The sequence below is a fragment of the Miscanthus floridulus genome, chromosome 12 (assembly GCF_019320115.1).
Source record: "Miscanthus floridulus cultivar M001 chromosome 12, ASM1932011v1, whole genome shotgun sequence".
Lineage (NCBI taxonomy): Eukaryota > Viridiplantae > Streptophyta > Magnoliopsida > Poales > Poaceae > Miscanthus > Miscanthus floridulus.
In genome coordinates this window covers 43522780-43543039 of record NC_089591.1, presented here as the reverse complement: position 1 = coordinate 43543039, position 20260 = coordinate 43522780, and the positions used below count along the sequence as shown (strand labels likewise).

The following is a 20260-nucleotide window of genomic DNA, read 5'->3' as shown; positions in this document are numbered from 1 at the left end:
TTGTAGATCTCGAAAAGTTATGAAACTTTATAGTTGACAACTTTTTAATTTAAAATCATCTTGTCAAGAAAACTATGTTTGAATTTCCAAAAATTTGAAATTTTAATTTTTTAAACGACCTCGGATGGACAAACAATAAAAATGAAAGTTATAGATCTTAAAAAGTTATGAAACTTTGTAGTTGATAACTTTCTCATTTAAAATCATCTTGCTATGGAAAACTACGTTCGAATTTCTCAAATTTGAAATTCAAATTTTATAAGTGACCACTACACCACAGCCCCAGAATGGCGATGCACCATTGGTCGCTATAGGTGGATATAGCGACGCACTATCGGTCGGTATAGATCTATGCCGACACTTAACTGCTGCCGCGGAAAGTGGCGTCGGGATAGGGTTATAGCGACCAACATACTTTTAGCAACCGATAGTCTGACGAAATGCTGAAGCAATACCGACCAACAAGCTGATGGCATATAGTAGTTTTACCGTCCAACAGTTCCAGGCTAAAGGGATTTATACCAACCAACAATCCAACGCATAGATCACATGACGCAAAAATACATTATAAATCTCACATTAACCAAATTACAGTATTCTTTTAGAATGAGACACAAAATCGAGTCACAATGACATAGCTTAGATTTCATTCATGCCAATTGGTACATGTAATAGTCATGCTGGGTTGCACACCTCACAGTAACATGAGACACCAAATTACAGTATTCTTCACAACACACAAGTCTGGCTTGCACACCTCACAGCTAACATGCCCAAGGAGTTCTTTACAAAATGTTACATCATCCAAAGCAACTAGCATCCATCCCCAAGCAGTTCTTTACAAAATGCTATATCATCCAAAGCAACTAGCATCCATCGATGTTTCATCTCCATCTTACAAAATGTTTGATCTGCTTGCTGACACAAAATAATCACGTTACATCTAGCGTCTTCCACCTGAAAAATCAAATCATATTTTTTAGTACGCACAAGACAGTTGTTTGGTACATGGAAGTGGACTGAAAGTGAAACCTTAAGTGAGAAGTTGAGGAAAATTGATGCTTACCATGAGGTTGGGCAAGGTGGATCTCAAGTGGATGAGGAACAGTCTAACCAGCAAGTTTGGTACATGGAAGTGGACTCAAATGTGGAGGCTGCTAATCAAGCTATGAACATTGAGATTCTGAATTAGAACAAAATCAAGTTCCTGAGCCCTGATATTAATACTTCTATCTTGCCAAACTCTCAAGAAATCAATCAAACAGAAAAGGAAGTGGCCGCTACTGATGTTATCAATTCTAAGGAGAGTGTGATCACTGATGATGGTCAGATCAGTTCTGTGGTGATTGGGGCGGCAATGAATGATGAGAAGACTAAGGATGATGGACAAGCTGGGATTTCTCAACCTGAAAGGAGTGATGAGAAGACTCGAGAAGGTGGACAAGTTGGGACTCTTCAACCTGAGAGAAGAAGTGAAAGATTGAAGAAAGATGTTCATCTTACTACAATGGAGAAAAATGAAGCTTTAGCTAAAAAGAGATCTCTTGAAGGTAATTCAAACAAGTCACATACTCTTGCTAGTATTGATAATAACATGTTGAATGATTTGGCTAAGAATATGGGTGTGCTTATTAATGATACTAAGTTTTCAACTTTTGACATGCTTAAAGAATTAGAGACTATTAGAAATTGTCTGCACTTAAAACTGACCAATCAATCTAAGTTAAACAGTTGTGTAGAGATTGTTGAATTTGTGCCTGATGAAAATCAAGCTAAGTCCATTGATAGTTGTGAGGAAGAGTCCGAGGTTGAAGAAATGTTAAGTCAACAATCAAAAGAAAAATGCAAGTTTGGAAAAAAGAAAAGATTCAGTTTCTCCCAAGGGGGGAGGAAGCAAGAACAGGAAGATCCTGGCTTGGTAGATTCCAGGAACTTAAAAATTCCTGTGAATCTGAATAAAAGAAAAAAACAAAGGAAAAAATGATAGTTCAAGGTTTATTCTGGAACTGCAGAGGTCTTAAAAAGAAGGGGGTTTCTACTTTCTTGAAAGATCTTATCTTTGAATACAAATTCCATTTTATTGGTTTACAAGAGACAATGATTCCTGAGTGTAGTGACTGTAATTTAAGGAGATTTGATTGCAACCAAGACTACCTTTGGATGTGGAATCCATCCAAGGGGAAATCTAGCGGGATTTTGGTGGGTGTGCTTCTTGAGAGATTTGATGTGGGTTTGTTTAAGCAAGGAGAGTTTATGATTCAGTTAAATTTGAGGGATAAAATTCTTAAAACCAAATGGAATCTACTTGTGGTGTATGGTGCAGCACAAGAAGAAAAAATTGCCCTTTTTAGCTGAGTTATCACATTTCTGTGCCTCCAATTCTGAACCCATGATCGTTGGAGGTGACTTTAATATCATCAGATACATCAAAGAAAAAAAAACTCTTTGGATGGTGTTCATAGGCACACTCCTCTTTTCAATGATCTAATTCGATTTTATGAGCTGAGGGAATTGATAATGGCTGGAGGGATGTTTACTTGGTCAAATAATCCAGAGAATCCTGTTTTAGAAAAAACTTGATAGAGTTCCGGTGACCAAAGAATGGGAAGACTTGTTCCCTCAGGTCACTATCAAAAGATTACCCAGAGAGGTATCTGATCATAACCCACTCATTGTATCCACTGGAAAAAAAGAAAATCTGTCTTTTATTCAATTCAGATTTGATTTAAATTGGTTTAAGAAGCCTGAGTTTTTTACTTTAGTCAAAAAGATTTGGGTGAAGCCATGTAGGGCCAAGACCACCATTGATAAGATCCAACAGAAGCTCGAAATGTTTAAACAATTCTTCAAGGGCTGGGGGTTTAATCTACAAGGAGAATTGAGAAAAAGAGAAAAGAATACCAATCTAAGTTAAATGAGCTAGAGGCCATAGAGGAAGAGTGGGGTTTGAATAGTTCACAGATTGATAGGAAAGTTTGGCTTATGAGTGAAAACTTGAAAAGTCTAGAGGAAGAAGAGTTGTATTGGTATGAAAACTTGAAAACATGGCTCCTTCAAGGTGACAATAACACATCTTATTTTCATAAATGTCCAAATGGTAGGAAAAGAAAGAATAACATCATCAGCCTTTAAAAAGATGGTTGTATGATTGAGGGAGATGAGAATTTGCTTAAACATGCTTCAGAATACTATTCAGATCTGTTTGGCCCACCTATCGAGGACAATTTGAGATGCTAGCTGGTCTTAAGATTAATTTTAATAAAAGTGAGATTCTTATGATAAATGATTAGGACAATTTGAGGCAGATGTATGCAGAGATGTTTAACTGTCAAGTTGGCGTGTTTCCTATAAAGTATTTGGGTGTGCTGGTTAGCCCAAGTAGATTGAAAGTGTGTGATTGGTTACCCTTAATTGAGAAAAGCAATAAAAGATTAGATGTCTGGAAAGGGGGGAATTTGTCAATAGCTGGCAGATCAACACTTATATCTTCAAGTTTGAATAACTCACCAATATATCACATGTCGGTTTTTTTGCTCCCTAAAACCACTGTCAAAAGTTTGGACAAAATTAGAAGAACTTTCTTTTGGCAAGGGGAGGAACGAAAAGAAAATATCATCTTGTGAAGTGGGAAATAATTTGCAAAAGCAAGAACAAGGGGGAGCTAGGAATTAAAGATTTGAGAAGAATGAACTTGAGTCTGTTATGCAAGTGGTGGTGGAAGCTAGAACATGATGATTGTTTATGGCAACAAATTGTCAAGTTCAAATACATGCAAAATAAATCAATTCATGATGTAGGTCATAAACTCCATGACTCCCCAGTATAGTCTGATCTGTTGAAAGTTAAGGATATCTACCTGTAAGGTAGAGGGATTTCATAAGGAATGGGAGGTTAACTAGATTTTGGCAGGACCTATGGTTGTATGATATACCTGTATCCTCACATGCTCCTATTCTGTTTGAGTTGTGTGAAAATAAAAACATTTCTGTAGCTCAAGCATTAAATGGGTAATCCATCTTGTTTAGAAGGTGGCTGTATCCTGAACTCAGAATGGAATGGGAGGAGATTTGGAGAGAGGCATCCAACTTTCAGTTAACTAATGCTGCTGATGTTATTACATGGAATTTGGGCAATATCCTAAGTATGTTGAGACCTGAATTGCAAAACAAAGTACTGCAGCAAATCGATTATGCCAAATAAAACTAGTTTGCATTTCAGTTTTCTATTACTTTGTACAGCAACTGATAGCATGAAAGTAAAAGGCAGAACACAAGATACATAGTGACAAGCCAGAGTCACAGAAAAAATTGAGATTAGGCTATTGCCAATACCAAACCATCGCTTGCCCACAAAAATCATATCATTTAGGACATATGATCTGTCAGTGCGTGCGTGCCATGAGAAAAACTATGGTCCAGCATCACCACCTATTCCATACTAAATATGCAACATGCTGCCACAGCTATAGATGTTTTCACTGCTTTTTGATTAATACAGAAAACACAAAAGAAAATGCATGTGCTACTCGCTCTATGTGGGGGTATTAACCCCTGTACCCTAATGGCTATGCTTGGGCCGGCCCGGATCGATAGGTCCGGTCCACCAAAAGACGACGTGCGGCCCGGTTAACCTGATTGGAGTCCCGCGCAAGGGGTCAAGATGGATTTGGCGATCAATCAAGATCCTGGTCGGTTAGATCTGTAACCCTGCCTCCCGAACTATATAAGGCGGGCAGGGGACCCCTCTAAAAAACATCTCTCATTGACATACAACAATACAAATCAGACGCATGACGTAGGTATTACGCCTTCTTGGCGGCCGAACCTGGATAAAACCTCGTGTCTGTCTTGCGTCACCATCTTGTTTGTGGCTTGCGCATCTGTCTGTCGACAATCTACTACCTTGGGCATACCCCTAGGTAGACTGCCGACCATATTTCGTCGACAGTGGCGCGCCAGGTAGGGGGTGTGCGTACTGCTCTCCAAGCAAATAAGATGGCCATCATCTCTGGCTCCATGGCTACGCCGAACGGCCTCACGTTCACCATCGGCCAGATCACCTGGACTACCGGCTTCGACGACTTCATCGCCATGGCCATGGAGGAGGCGTGGATTCAGTCTGTGCCGACCACTGCTTCACCTGCGTCGGCTACGGCTCCGACCATGATGGGTACGGCTCCGACCACGATGGATCTGGCTCCGACCACGGTACATCTGGCTCCGACCACGCCTGCATCATCTTCAGCCACACCGATGACTCATCGTCCGCTTCTCCGCTACAAAGGGAAGCAGGTCGACAACACCGACCTGCTCGACTCCATCGATCGGGTCAGCACCAAACTCGCTGAAACTCTAGCTCTGGTAAGTACGATTCAAAGTCAACCTAACGAGCAGGTAACCGCTCCCCACAACAGATCTACCCAACCAGCTCGGACCAGTCGTCCTGCACGACTTGGTACAGATCTCGTGGTCATATCTACTCCTGAAGGGCGCTCCGCTCGTCGCCGGCCAGCCTCCGCGATGGGTCTCTGGCTCTCCGAGTACGAAGCCTCGATGGAGAACCACCAGGTCCAGCCCTACGGCCTGCGAAACACTGCCTCCAACTACGCGTATAACCTACAACGCCGCTTGGATCTGTGTTTTATGCACCGACCTCGGCTGAAGCCGCGCAACTTCGTCAACATGATCTGGACTGAAGATTATCAAGAAGGATCCGTCCACACAGTCCAAGAGGGCGACTCCAGCTCCTCATCTGGCATCGCATCTAATGCATCTGTCCACACCGAGCTTCAGCATCACGAAGACGACGGTGCCAAGTACGATCTGGATCTACCAAACCACGCCCCGGGGTTTTCACAATTCCCGTCTTTCTCGCCAAGACGAGGGGATTTGATCCATGTTGTCAGCAATGATGAACCGACAGCGGTTGGCGAAACAGAACAAGAAAGGACTACGCGCGAAGCACGCAATATTGACCGGTTTAATCGCTGACAAATCGAAGCCGAAGCAGACCAGGAGGCGCGACGCATAAGGGTCCAGCCACGCGACCTCAATGATGCTTTCGACAGGGTGGGGGACAAATAGGTCTTTAGGACTCCAAGTGCCAACGTAGCCATTGCCATGGCGACAATGCAACGGCTACCCAACACCCCGGAAACCCAAGCGGTTCGTGATGAAATACAAGCCTATCTAACGACTGCCATGGCCCAGACCGCAGAGATTGTAAATCAAGTCCGGGCTCCATCGGTCTCAGTCGAGTCTAGACACAGCCGCCAGCTCCCAAGTCGCTCACAGCCACTCAACCCACGTGGCTCGCGCAACAACGACCCATCAGACAATCGTCAAGGCAGAAACGGTGGCCACGATGGTGGTCAGGATGACAACCGCCGTCAGGAGGACAACCGTCGCGACGTCTGGGATGATAATCACTGAGACAACCACGACAATCGCCACGATGGCAATAACGATCTCCGCCATTACCTCGATGGACGCGATCTGCACGCTCGCATCAACCAGAGAGCCGACGATCGAGCATCCTACGAAAGCTATCGCCGTATGGAGTATGACACTGCCCACGGTCCGTTGGGTTTGAAGCAGTTTACTCCACACCTTCGCCAAGTCATATGGCCCAAGAATTTCAAGCTCGAGAAACTTCAGAAGTACGACGGCAAGGAGAACCCCAAATTATGGGTCATGCTCTACGAAACTGCATGCAGATCAGCCATGGCTGACGAGCACGTCATGTCTAACTACTTCCCAGTCGCTATTGGCCATGCAGGTCACCAATGGCTAGTCAGCTTGCCGGCAAACTACTTTGATTCTTGGTAGGAGCTTAAGCAAGCCTTCATCAATAATTTCATCGCTACTTGTGAACAACCGGGCAACAAGTACGATCTGCAATGGATCTGAGATCGGAAAGATGAGCCACTACGTGAGTACGTCTGGCGTTTCACAGAGATGCGCATTAAGGTCCCATCAATCTACGACAACGAGGCAATCGAGGCTTTCATCACTGGCCTCCACTTCCACGACGCCCTAAGAGACAAGCTCCTCTAGAAGAGACATGAATCGGTCACAGCGCTCCTAGACACCGCTAAGAAATATGCGGACGCCGACGATGCTAAGAAGATAATTGTTGAAGAAGCAGCAAGGGTTCCACGCTCCGACCACCCCCCACACCGCGACGACTACCGCAGCAACCGTGGTCGGAATGACAATTTTGACCGCCGCAACCAGCACAACGACTCCCGCGACCACCGCGACCAACGTAATTAGCGGCGTAACCGCCGTGACGATTACAAGAGCAAGCGTGCTTGGGAAGACGACGGCGAGGTCAATACCGTTAAAAAGGGTGGCGGACATCGTAATTACGAAGACGACTACGCCAAAGCATTGAAAGGGCCCTGCCAGCTCCATCCTAAGTCAAACCATACCATGGAGAATTGCCGCATTCTCAAGTCTATCTATACGCGTCAACAGGCTTCGGATACATTCGACAAGCCTAACGACGCAGGGGAACAGCGCAACAAGGATAACGACGACGACGATGCAGACCCTCATCACAAGTACGTCAAGCCAACCGATCACGTGCACACCATCATCGGAGGCAAAGTGTCCATCAAGACCAAGCGGGAACGCAAGCTACTCGCCCGAGCTTGCTTGAACATGGCCAACGCTGACAACCTCCTCGCCGATCCACGGCTCCCTCCGTGGTCTCACCACGAAATATCTTTCAGCAGAAAGGACCAATGGGCCGCAATACCTGAGCCAGGACGTTTTCCCCTGGTCCTCGATCCTTATATCAACAGGGTCTAGTTCGACAGAGTACTGATCGACGGTGGCAGCTCCATCGATATACTGTTCAAGAACAGCCTGCCCGCCCTGAAAATAGCTCAAGCGGATCTCAAGCCATACGAGGCATAGTTCTAGGGTGTTCTTCCCGGATAGAGCTCTACACCTCTCGGGCAGATTATGCTACCTATGCAGTTTGGGACCCCGGACCACTTTCGCACCGACTACGTCAACTTCGTAGTCGCTGACTTTGACGGCACCTACCATGCTATTCTTGGTCGACCGTCGCTCACCAAGTTTATGGCCATACCTCATTACAGGTATCTGATGCTCAAGATGCCTACCGAGAAAGGAGTCCTAACCCTCCGAGGCAACGTGTACGTGGCTTACACCTGCGAAGACGATAGTTTCAAAATAGCAGAGGCCCACGACCTCTCTATTTGCATGGCCGAGACCATGCTCGACACTAAGAAGACCTCAGCCGATCACCTAGAGATCCCAGAGCTCGAGGCTCCATGCAAGAACATCAAGTCCAAGGAGCACAAGGTAATCCAGCTGGTCGACGGTGATTCCAGCAAAACGGCCCTTATCGGGGCCAACCTAGATCCCAAATAGGAAGACGCGCTCGTCAGGTTCTTGAGGAGCAACGTGGATGTGTTCGCATGGAAACCTGCCGATATGCCTGGTGTACCTCGGAATTTGATCGAGCACTCCTTGAATGTCAACAGCAAGGCCAAACCTATCAAGCAGAAGCTACGATGGTTTGCTCGCGACAAAAAGGAGGCGATTAGGGTAGAAGTTACATGGCTTTTGGCAGCCGGATTTATCAAAGAAGTGTATCATCCGGAGTGGTTAGCCAACCTGGTTCTTGTACGCAAAAAGAATAATGAATGGAGAATGTGCATTGATTACACTGATCTCAACAAACACTACCCTAAGGACCCCTTTGGCTTACCTCGCATAGACAAGATCGTAGATTCAACCGCCGGTTGCGAGCTCCTTTCCTTTCTCAATTGCTACTCTGGTTATCACCAGATCGCTCTAAAAAAGGATGACTAGATCAAGACATCTTTTATCACGCCTTTCGGCGCCTACTGCTACACGACCATGTCGTTCGAGCTTAAGAACGCCGGAGCTACCTACCAACGCGCTATACAAGCCTGCCTCAAAGACGAGATAAAAGACAACCTCGTCGAGGCTTATGTTGATGATATAGTCATCAAAACCAAGGAAGCACATACCCTTGTTGACAACCTAGAACGCACCTTTGTAGCCCTTAACACATTCCAGTGGAAATTAAACCCAAAGAAGTGCATCTTTGGTGTTCCCTCTGGCATACTACTTGGCAACGTCGTCAGTCACAATGGCATACGCCCTAACCCAGAAAAAGTCAAAGCTATCTTGGACATGAAGCCGCCCAAGAAGGTGAAGGATGTTCAGAAGCTCACCGGGTGCATGGCCGCCCTCAGCCGTTTCATATCAAGATTAGGCGAAAAAGGATTACCGTTCTTCAAACTACTCAAAGCATCCGAAAATTTGAGTGGTCGGAGGAAGCAGACGCTGCCTTCACACAGCTGAAACAATACCTTACGTCACCTCCGGTCCTCACTACTCCAAGAGAAGACGAAACACTGCTGCTTTACATTGCGGCTACTAATCGAGTAGTCTCTACGGCCATGGTGGTCGAGTGAGACGAGCCCGGCCATGTCCACAAGGTACAGCGACCAATCTATTTCATTAGTGAGGTACTCAATGAGTCCAAGACCAGGTACCCGCAGATTCAGAAGTTGATCTACGCCATACTAATAACATCCCGAAAGTTGAAACACTACTTCGACGGATATCGTGTGGTGGTCATGACTGAGTACCCTCTACGAGACATCATTAGCAACAAGGATGCGAATGGGTGCATCGTCAAATGGGCAATGGAGCTATGCCCCTTTTCCTTAGAGTTTGCAAGCCGCACTACAATCAAGTCTCAAGCACTTGTTGATTTCATCATCGAGTGGACAGACTTAAGCACGCCTGCCTCTACTGAAACCGATGAGTATTGGACAATGTACTTCGATGTCTCTCTCAACATCGACGGTACGGGAGCAGGAATCCTTTTTATGTCACCATCCAAGGAGCAGCTCCGTTACGTCCTTAGGACTTATTTCCCAGCATCTAATAATGCCGCTGAGTACGAAGCATGCCTACATGGTTTGCGCATTGCGGTTGAGCTTGGCGTTAAATGTCTCTACGTGTACGGAGACTCTGCTCTGGTCATCAACCAACTCAACAAGGACTAGGACACAACCAGTAAGAAGATGGACGCATACTGCAAATTGATCAGAAAGCTGGAAGGTAGGTTCTATGGCATCGAGTACATACACGTGGTCCGGGACAAGAATCAAGCAGCAGATGCACTGTCAAAGTTAGGATCATCCCAAGCCAAAATCCCACATGGTGTATTCGTCTAAGACCTGCTCACGCCTTCCATCGAAGAGGAAGATTCCATAGCAGGCAAGCCTCCAGACCAGCAATTGGTGGCTATGGTTCTGGCGTCGAGCACCATCGAGCCACCTCCGACCACTCATGAGTCCGACTGGAGAATACCTTTCATCAAGTACTTAACAGATGGCAGCGGTTATACTGATCGGATAGAAAACAAGCGCCTGGTACGTCGCAGTAAGCAGTATCTGCTCGTCGATGGCAAGTTATGGCGCAAGAACACAAAGGAGGAAATCTTGATGAAGTGTATAACCTAGGAAGAAGGCGAACACCTCCTGGACCAAATCCACTCTAGCTCCTACGGCAACCACGTGGCCTCAAGAACACTAGTCAGCAAGGCTTTTCGAGCAGGGTTCTATTGGCCATCAGCAGTAGCCGACGCAGAGAAGCTAGTCCGCCACTATGAGGGTTGTCAGTTCTTTGCCAAGAGAATCCACGTACCAACACATGAGATCCAGACAATACTAGCCTCCTAGCCCTTCGCATGTTGGGGACTGGATATGATCGGGCCCTTCAAGCCGGCTCCTGGGAAATTTACATGCGTCTTTGTGCTGATCGACAAATTTTCTAAGTGGATAGAATACATGCCTTTGGTACAGGCATCATTAGAGAAGGCTGTCACGTTCCTCGACCAGGTCATCCACCATTTCGGCATACCCAACAGCATCATCACTGATCTGGGTACTCAGTTCACCGGGAACGCTTTTTGGGTCTTCTGCGATGAAAGGAGCATAGTAGTAAAATACGTCTCGGTGGCACACCCTAGAGCTAATGGACAAGTCGAGCGGGCAAATGGCATGATCTTGGATTCATTGAAGAAGAGGATGTACAGAGAAAATGACAAAGCTCCCAGAAGATGGCTCAAAGAGTTACCAGCTGTGGTCTGGGGCCTCAGAACGTAGCCCAGTCGTAACACCGGCGTCTCACCATACTTTATGGTTTACGGCGCTGAGGCAGTCCTCCCACCAGATATAGCTTTCCGATCAGCACGAGTAGAGAACTTCGATGAAGGCAAGGTCAATGAAGTACGGGAGCTAGAAGTGAACAGCGTAGAAGAGAAAAGGCTCGATTCTTGTGCACGTACAGCCAAATACCTTGCTGTTTTGCGTAGGTACTACAACAAGAACATTAAAGAGTGGTTCTTCATGGTCAGGGACTTAGTCCTGAAGTGGAAGACGAACCAGGCTGGTGTCCACAAACTCGCAACCCCATGGGAGGGACCCTTCATGATCAAGGAAGTCACACGACCAACGTCTTACAGGTTAGCTCACCTGGACGGTACGAACGTACCAAACTCGTGGCACATCGACAAGCTTAGACGTTTCTATGCTTAACTACTGAGATATGTACTCCTCTTGTACTTTCGATTTACTTGAATAAAGCAATTATGATTTCTCCAACCACTCTAATGTGTCACTTTGAATTTTATGGTTATTCTAACTTAGCCAATAAAAGCCGACCACCACTCCTTCTACGGTTTTCAGAGCATGCCCTGTCTCCAGGTCCTCCCAACACGTGCATGGGATCCGCTCTCTATGTTACAGGTGATCGGCAGGTCCCCCTTGGTTTGACTTGTCTACGTCTACGTGTGCACAGGTCACCGTACCTCACACTCCGACCACATGGCAAACTAGGGCCACACAAATTTATCAGGATGATGTGTCGAGCAAAATGGTACAACTAAACAGAACGTTAACATATTCTCACTTAGTTACACCAACATAAAGTTTCAAGCTTAAATACATTTTATACAAAGCAAACAAGCTTATAATGATATACAGTTACGTTATTACAAGCTTGCCTGAAGAGGCTCAAGTTTACAATAACATAACTATGTCCTCCTTCTACAGCTCTAAGCCTATTACATTGGCTGGTCGGGGCGCGTGGCACTTACTGCTCGCCGATTCCGACATCCTACTCGAGTCTCGGGGACTCTTGTGCTAGTCGAGCTGAAGGGGATGGCCCCACCAATGCCTGGCTAGTTGAGACCACAGGCTTCGTTGGTTGGCTTGCAACTGATGGCATTTCCAGCTGACTTGTCGATGGCGTAACCTGTATAGGTGCTGTCCCACCTCCACATAGGTTAATGTCACCAATTATCTTTGATGACAAGTCCAGCTGGGCCGTCCGAAGCTCCTCCGCCTTGTCTGGGTCTACCTTCTTTGGGCACCCAGCCTCTAGGCGCTTGAGATCGATCAGGGGGTAGTGGGCACACACCATGCTTAGTACATGGGCACCCGTGTACTCGCCCGCCTCCTTCACGAACTCTTGGAACCATCCCCATGCTTGTCTGCATCTCTTGACCAGTCCGAGCTAGGGCGTCCTTAGCTCTTCCTCTGTGAGCGCTGGGTCAATAAGGTCGAGGATGGGCACAATGCTAGTTGCCACTTCTTGGCACCGGTTCTTCCACATGTCCTGCTCCTCGGTGGCCTCGAGGCATCGTGCTTTCCAGCCATCACGCTCTTTGATCACGGCCTCCAGATGCCTCTTGGCATTGACTTTTAAAACTAAACACCGTACAAGACATCAAATGTTATGGCACGACAAGACAAGGCAGGCAACAGAATGAGAAAGGTGGTCTGGAATACTTACTTTTCAGTTCCTCCTTCATCTTGGTTGTGTGGTCCCAGAGTTCAGACTGGTCGCACGCCAGTTTCTCGTTGTCCTCCTTCAGGCGACCACACTCTATGGTCACACGGCTATTCTCCTCTTGGAGGCGGGACACTTCAGCTTCTAAACCTGCATTACAGTTGTTACTGCCAACAATGCAACAACACAAATCTTGCACTTGCTATGATAAGATGAAAACTTACTTGTTTTCTCCCGCTCTTTGTTATTGAGCTGGCCGACTAGGTTTTGGTTCTGTGCCTCTCGCTCTGTCCTCTCCTGGTCGGCGGCTTCAAGTTGGCGGCGCAAGCATTCCACCTCGGCCGCCAGTTCTTTATTGTTCGCCGTGATCCCCTCAATCTGGTCGAAGCACCTCTTTACGTACTTTGCGGTCTTCATCAAGTCTTGCATATAGACAGGCTAAGTCAGACAGTTCGACTACATAACAGGGTCAAGTGGTCAAACCAAACATACCTGGACTTCTGTCACCAGACGCTTTGCCGCTCGTTCAACTTTTAGGGTCTCTTCGACCTCTGGGATTTCTTCGTGCATAACCCACTCGTCGTTCCGCCAGCGCGACACATATACATGTTGTCGCTTATCTTGGGGATGACCCAGGACCTCTTCTACTTCGTCCTCTTCAGCCTCCTATTTAGGGGGGGCGCTGGTCTAGAGTCGGCAGTCTCCGCGACCACCATGGCTTTCCCATGAGCTGTTGCATCAGCAAGGGTGCTCTGTGCCACCTCCAGCTACTGCTCTTTGGGTTGATCTGGTTCCCTTGGCGCCAAGGTATCCACCTTAGCAGGGTTAGTGTTCGGAACACATGTGCTTAGCTCGGCTATCTTCTCGACCAGCCGCTCGGGGACTATCGTCGGGCCGCTCGCCTGCTGAGGTTCCGGTGGAGTTCCTTCTACAGGTTCCTCCACGGCTGGCTGTTGGGCAGTTTTTTCCGCTATTGCTGGCTATATCGTGCCACACCCGGCTAGCTGGTTGGGATTTTCGATGGACACCGACCTAATATATTAGAGAAAAGTTCATAAGATAATAGTATTCAATACAAATTATAAGCTTACATCAAAGTTACAGATACTTACAGCTTGGAAGCGCGGAATGATGTGGCGAAGGAGCATCTCTTCGACCGCCCCTGCTCCGCGTGCTCGGCAGGTTCCACCGGATCTTTTTCCACCACCAGTACAGGCGCCGGGGTTTGATGCTCGACATTTCCCTCGCTTGACCTCTGTGCTACAGTGGTCGGCGATGCGATCACTGCTGGCACAGAGGAGCCACCCTGCTCCATCGACACCATTTGTCTCCTCCTCTTTCGAGGGATGAGCCGAAAGATGTCGGCATCCTCTGCTTCATCGTCTGAAAGGGGGAAGATGGCTTGGCGCCGTTTGTTGGCAGCCAGCCGCTTGCCAGTGGCTCTGGTCGATGCGTCCTCCACAACCTCGAGTGCCGCCCAATGGACGTCTTCGGTCTTGGCACTGGTCTGGGCGGCTGGGCCGGCAATTTGTGGCCAATCCACACCAGGGGGCGGAGACACGAACACTGCTGCCCGGTCACGACTATTACTCTGAGAAACATAGAGGAGACAACAGTCAATTTCTTGTTACAACATGATTCTATAGGTACAAGGAAGTATCATTTACCTTTGGGGGAGGTCGGGCTAGCTTGAAGGCGTGCTCGATGTCGTTTAACCGGACATAATTGGGATCGGCCAGGTTGAATAACTCCCCAATCCTGGCCTTGATTTCTATCTTGTCGAGCGCCTCTTTCCTGGTCCTTGTTGGATCTGCGCTTCCCTGGTACTCGAAGCCAGGATGTACCCTCTTCTGGTAGGGCTAGATCCTTCTACTGATGAAGTTCCCGACCACACTTGGGCCATCTAGCCTTCCCCACGGGATCATCCTAAGCAGTTCTGCGATCTGCTCCAAGTTCTCGAGCTTCTCCGACTAGCTGTTCTTCTTCTCCGGAATCAGCCCCACGTCGCACAGGGTGATTGTGTTCGGCTCTTCGCGAATGTAGAACCACTTCTTGTACCACTCATCCAGTGAGGTGTTCTAGGGGCAGTGCAAGTATTGGGCTTTCATGCCGTCGCGCAGATTGAGGTAGACGCCTCTGGCTATCTTCGAGCCACCGCTCCCTTTCTTCCGTAGATAGAACAGGTGGTGAAAAAGGTCGAAATGGGGCTGGAAGCCACCATAGGCCTCATAGAGATGGATGAAGGTGGAGACAAGAATAATCGAGTTGGGATGCAGATTGCAAATCCCAATCTCGTAATACAAGCAGAGACCCTGAAGGAAAGGGTGCACTAGAACCCAAAACCCTACTTGAAGAAATCCTCGAAAACCACAATCTCACCTGGTTGTGGATCGGGGAAGCTTTCTCCTTCCAGCGCATGCCATCCCGCGAGTGCCTTGTTGTGGAGCACTCCCATGGCGACGAGGTCTTCGATGGTCTGCTCATTGCTCCGCGACTTCCACCACTCCTTCGCCATGACTCCGCCTTTCTTCTGGGCGTCTCTCTTTGCCATTAGTCTATCCTTACTAAGGGGGTGGATGCAGCGGTGAGGGGATTGGTGATGATTTTTGGAGGAATAGGGTTCGGCAAGAGGAAGAAGAAGGTTGCGGCGGCGAATGACAATGGGGATCGGTAAAAGTAACTTACCAGATCTATATTATAAATAACAAAGAGCTCCGTCATTTTGTCCACCCGAGATTCTTGGGAGACGTGTGCACGCGCCGTAGATGGTTGTTCACACAACCTCGAGATCTATGCCAATAAACGCGCTCCCATCGTTACCAGTGTACGCGCCTCTTCGTTGATAGTGTAAGGGGGCCCACACTGACGCACCTTCATACAGGTGCCAAGCGACTGTTTGCCAGAAAAGAGCAAGAAGACAGAGTGACGTACTATACCCGTCTGCTTTTTTGACCAGACGTATCAGACTGGACTTGACAGAGAAAGGAGATAAATAAATACACCAAATAATATTACAAGTGGCGTTTGTATTTTTCGCTACATGTTTTGTGCTCAAGGATAGATCAGACCACTACAATGCTCAGGGACTGCCCAGACCACTGCCGTGCTCGGGGACTACCTAGACCACTGCCGTGCTCGTGGACTGCCCAGACCACTGCTGTGCTCGTGGACTACCCAGACCACTACCATGCTCGGGGATTGCTCCGACCACTGTCGTGCTCAGGGACTGCTCTGACAACTTATGTGCTTGGAGACTGTCCCGACCACTGCTCGGAGATCGTTCTACTCGGCTACATGTGATTTGTACTCACATATAGTTGAGAGACATTTATTTAGACCTTGCTACAAGGCTCATACCTCGCCTTCCAGCAAGCTCGGGGACTACATCAGTACGATGCACCTGCCGGTGCATCTCGTATCGCCTGTACGACGATTGGATTCTCAACTTAACTGGGAATTCTTTTTAGACCCTGGCACCACGTGCCTACGTCACCTACTACCAGGCTCGGAGACTAAGTGGGCACACTTCACCTTGCGGTGAATGTGTTTGTTTAATCGACCCTTATGCTTTGACTGATTGTAAGGATTACTAACATGCTCGGGGACTGTCCCGACCACCGCTCGGAGATCGTTCTTCTCGGCTACATGTGATTTGTACTCACATACAGTTGAGAGGCATTTATTTAGACCTTGCTACAAGGCTCATACTTCGCCTTCCAGCAAGCTCCGGGACTACATCGGTATGATGCACCTACCGGTGCATCTCGTATTGCTTGTTCGACAATTGGGTTCTCAACTTAATTGGGAAATCTTTTCAGACCCTGGCACCACGTGCCTACGTCACCTTCTACCAGGCTCAGGGACTAAGTGGGCACACTTCACCTTACGGTGAATGTATTTGTTTTTGACCCCTACGCCTCTGATGATGAAGGACGCTACGCTCCAAGACGCACTTACATTTCTGTTCAGAAATACAAGTGGGCATACTTCCCAGGACGGAAATCTTTTTATTTTTTCTTAAGAGCACCATATATTATTTGGGCAACCTACTTCTCCGGCGACAACGGTGGTCAGAGACGTCAAGGACTCAAGCCTTATTTGTCGGAGAAGGTTAAAATGGCGTGTCACAGCATAATGCATGGTGCTCGGGGACTAGCTGTGGGGGTATTAACCCCTATACCCTAATGGCTATGCTTGGGCTGGCCTGGATCGGTAGGTCCGGTCCACCAAAAGACGACGTGCGGCCCGGTTAACCTGATCGGAGTCCCGCGCAAGGGGTCAAGATGGATTTGGCGATCAATCAAGATCCTGGTCGGTTAGAATAGAAATCCTTATCCGGCCACATATGGCAATTGTAACTGGCTAGGATTAGTTTCCAGATCTGTGACCCTGCCTCCCGGACTATATAAGGAGGGCAGGGGACCCCTCTAAAAATATCTCTCATTGACATACAGCAATACAAATCAGACGCAGGACGTAGGTATTACGCCTTCTTGGCGGTCGAACCTGGATAAAACCTCATGTCTGTCTTGCATCACCGTCTTGTTTATGGCTTGCGCATCTGTCTGCCGACAATCTACTACCTTGGGCATACCCCTAGGTAGACTGCCAACCATATTTTATCGACACTCTACTTCCCGATTTATTTCCTACCATTCACATAGTACTGACACTGCACTGCACTGACATGTTTTTGAACCGTTCACAACAATGAGCACAGTAAGGCAGGAAGGGAAACAATTGCAAGCAAATGTAACCTTTCTTCTCCACGCAGTGGTTGTGGTCATAGTAGCAGGCGTCGTGGTGGCAGCAGCAGGCGTTGATGTTGTCGCAGGGCACCTCGTCCTCGCAGCCGGTCCAGCCCACGTCGCAGTACGTCGTTGCGGATCCGAACAACTGCGGCAAAGAAGCGTCATGGAAACCAGATCAAATTGCTGGTTGGAATCGATGAGGATGAGGGGAGGAGTCACGCACAGTCGCAATTGAGGGCTGCGTACGAAGGGCTGCACGGCAGCGGCTGGGGCGCCAACTGGGCTGCGGCGGCGGCAGTCCTGGGCGATGGTGGCGGCGGTCTTGGGCGGCGGCAGCGGCGGTCTTGGGCGGTGGAGGCAGTGGAGTTGGGCGGACGAGCGCCGCGATGGAGGATGGGGCGGGCGGGCGCAGAGAGCGAATGCGGTGGCTAGCTGAGGGAGAGTGAATGGAAAGGTTAGGGTTAGCAGTATTTGGGCCAACTTTTACCATGAAGGGCCTGTTTTCGTTTTCAGATTCCCACCCGATGGAACTTTTTTTCCTTTTCAGTTCCCGCGGATGGACCTTAAGCCCACGCAAAAGACACGGTCCTATATAACGACTGATGGTTCGTCCTATTTATTGATCTATCCCGACCGATTGTTTGATGCTACAGCCAAATATCTATACCGACCGATCATCCATCGTAAAAAGTACATTTAACGACACATGATCTATGGGCCAGCTATACCGACCGACGGTTCGATGGTATTAATATATTTATAGCGACACACATATGACGCTATATCAGGGTTGTGGTGTAGTGGACGTCGGATGGAGAAAACTACCAAAATGAAAGTTGTAGATCTCGAAAAGTTATAAAACTTTGTAGCTGACCATTTTTTTCATTTGAATTAGTTTAGGGCCTCAAACAATCAATTTATGCTTAGTTTTGTATAATATGTGAGGAACCAAAATAAATTGTAGACACAAGTGACCGTAAGACGTAGTGGTAGAGGAGTTTGTGCGCGAGGGAGAGGTTACGGGTTTGAATCCTGGTCGACGCAAAGTGTGCAAAAATCGTGAAAAAAAATACTGTAACCATATAGTGGGTTGTGTGGGTGTGGGGTGGGGACCTCCTCGGATTAAAAAAAAATTGCTATTTTTTTACCCCTTTTCGTGATTTCTGGAAATTGAGCCGTCAGCCGCCTCTACAAATCGATTTGTAGAGACAGCCAAATACATGATTTATCAAGACGCTTGGATAGAGACGGCTAGACAAACCGTCCTTACAAAGCCTCTACAGCCGTCCATACAAATACAATTTCACATAGTACACTATAATTGTGCATGGCGAGTACCATTTATACCGGCAGCACCTGAGTACCTGATTGAGGAATCTGTGATCCTTTTATCTCGGATGAATATATATATATATATATATATATATATATATATATATATATATATATATATATATTCTTATAAAGTTAAATCCTACTAGATATTTTATCTCTTCATGCAAGGTGTCTATATTATTTCTTACTAAGGGACCCATGAGATATTCTATCTCTTCATGCAAGGTATCTACGTCATTGCGCACTAAGTCCCACTGACTTACAATACTTTCATACATACTATCCATATCATCCTTTATTAATTAAAAAAATCCAAGTCATCTCTATTATGTGCAATACTTTTAATCTTTAATTTATTAATGTACAAGTCATCTATTAACATACAAGTCATCTACCAACCTTATTTGTTTCATCATATATTCTTTAATAATGTGATCAAATATTGTATTGGTTTTTCATCTATTAGCATACCGATTTTTTTACCAGATCTGATATAATAAAATAACATGTAAGTCATATATATATATATATAGGGAGAGTATATTCAGTAGCCAGCTACAAAATAAGTTATTCTGTAGCCACCTCCATTTACGATAATTTTATATACTAATTTACGATAATGTCAATATATATATTTACGATAGTTGGGTTACTATAATACATGGGGATATTTACCATAACGTTATAGTAAACCACTTAGTAAGGAGTTACTATAATCTCGTAAATTAACATAGTAATTATCGTAACTCAAAGTGGCTACAGAATAAGTTATTATATATATATATATATATATATATATATATATATATTATTATTTATTTATAATAAATTTATTTTTAAGAAAATCCCACGGCAGCGCACGGGATATGCTTTTATTAGTGAATTGATTACCAGAGTTTTCCCTATTTTCCTTACCCTCCGTTTTGCTGTTTTTTACCGTCACCGTGTTCTTTGGGATCAATGTCCATGTCAATTGGTATGGGACGCTCAGCATCCATGAGTGCGTTCGGCTGGCTGGCCGCGTTCGGCTGGGCTGGCCGGCGCACTCACAAAATTAATGTTCATATGAACACTGATTTTCAGTTAGAACAATATTTTTTTCTCATATCAATCTATCAGAATAGTATTTTGATTTATTTTTTAATCCTGCCAAACGGCCTCCATTTCGGTCCCGACACGGAACTCAAGTCCGAATACATAATCACCAATCAACACTTCTACGTACTCTCGCTCGAATGAAATCTGGATTTATGACAGCCACCACAAACCGTGCAATATTGTGTTCCTTAGTAAATTTCATAT

General features: G+C 46.5%; 1 long non-coding RNA gene across 1 annotated transcript; it reads right to left on the bottom strand.

Annotated features, from left to right (window-relative positions):
- Positions 1-621: 621 nt before the first annotated feature.
- Positions 622-18091, bottom strand: LOC136497791 (uncharacterized). Its single transcript, XR_010769432.1, has 4 exons — positions 17847-18091; positions 17630-17768; positions 1067-1166; positions 622-957 (listed from the first exon to the last, which is right to left on the bottom strand). It is a non-coding gene; the product is annotated as an uncharacterized lncRNA (long non-coding RNA).
- Between the last annotated feature and the right edge of the window lie 2169 nt (positions 18092-20260).